Source organism: Macrotis lagotis, chromosome 1 (assembly GCF_037893015.1).
Source record: "Macrotis lagotis isolate mMagLag1 chromosome 1, bilby.v1.9.chrom.fasta, whole genome shotgun sequence".
NCBI lineage: Eukaryota > Metazoa > Chordata > Mammalia > Peramelemorphia > Peramelidae > Macrotis > Macrotis lagotis.
The window spans coordinates 562,884,567-562,886,247 of record NC_133658.1 but is presented as its reverse complement, the minus strand read 5'-3'; positions in this window follow the sequence as shown (position 1 = coordinate 562,886,247).

Genomic DNA, 1,681 nt, shown 5'->3' with positions numbered 1-1,681 from the left:
AACAATCTTGATCTTATTTATCAAATGCTTTGCCCATTTTCCCAAAAATAGCCTATCTGATACTCACCACAACTCAATGTTGTTATTGTTATTTCAGTTGTGTCAGACTCTTTGTGATCCATTTGGGCTTTTCAAGGCAAAGATACTGGAGTGTTTTACAGATGAAGAAACTGAGGCAAATAGGGTTAAGTGACTTGCCCACAGCTAGTAAGTGTCTGAGACCAGATTTGAATTTAGGAAGATGAGTTCCTGACTCTAGGCTCAATGGTCTATTCACTACACCATCTAGCTTTTCCTAGTGGATCTCTGTCTACTTATCAAAGTGCTAGAAAATTAGAAGGAACCCCCCCAAAAATTCAAAAACAGTAATGTTTTATCCATGATTAAAATAGTTTTTTAATTTAATAATGAGTCCTAGTTCTCAAATTTTTGTTATATATATATATATATATATATATATATATATATATATCTGCCTCTTCTCCCAAACTGGAATTTTCTTGGTAAAGATACTAAAATTAATTTGCCATTTTCTTCTCCAGAAATATATAGGAGAAAAGTGAGGCAGGCAGGATGAAATGACTTGCCCAAGGTCACACAGCTAGGAAGTTTCTGAGACCAAATTTGAACTCAGAATCTTCCTGACTCTAGGTTTGGTATCCATTGTATCACTTAGGCTGCCTTCAATTCCCAACAGGGTAACCTATATACAAGAACCAATGTATTGTCATATAATAGCAAAAGAAGGCTACATTACAGAATAAACACAAGGTTCCATAAATTAACGTGGTAAGCAGTGTACTAGGGCCTCCTACTGTCATATATGTGATCATCCTTGGTACACTGCATTACCCCAAAGTAAAGTGCTAGGAGGTAGATCAAATTGTACCATCTGCTGTTCAGAAACACATAGAAGTGATTTATTCAATTCTTTCCTTCACCACTGGGAAATTTCAAGTCTTTTTTCCCCCTCATCAGGGTTCTATGAGCCACTAGTCTCCCACATTAACCAAGCTACCAATTACCTAAAAAAGCTGTTTCAAATAACAATTGAAAATGCAGCTGTCACATAATAGGGAGGAAAAATAGGCACAAGAAATGTGCCTGTTTGGTAAGGCCACTGAATCCCCTCCCAAGAGATTCCTTCCACTCCCATCTGCCTTCGAAAGCTTATGCAGCTGGGGTTATTCTGCACAGTGTCCTGACTGGCTGTAGGAAATGATGATTTCTTTATACTCCATGTAATGAAGAGGGTATCTCTGTGCTGAAACTGCCCCCACAGCAGGAAGAGTCACGAACCAGTGCTGCTCCACTATGGCAGAATAAGGATTCCAAAGGACATCTGAGTCTCTAGTTAATGCAGTCTTCAGAATGATGGTGTTAGATTTCTGTCTCTGATATGAAATGAGTTTTTCTCTTTCCAGAAAAGTACAAGATACTAGAAGACTGACCTTCAGAAACCTTCAGAAACCTCCATTTCACTCTAGAAAAGAAAAGAAAAAAGAAAAAGTTCTGTTATTAGAATTCCATTATTATTTTTAAAAGGAGTACACTTTTAAAAAAAGGTATTTTTATTTTTTTATTTACTCAGTTTTTCCTATTCTGAACTCCTGAACAAAAATCTGAACTCCTGAACAAAAATCAAAAGTTTCTTCTCCATTCCACATATACGCACCTCTAA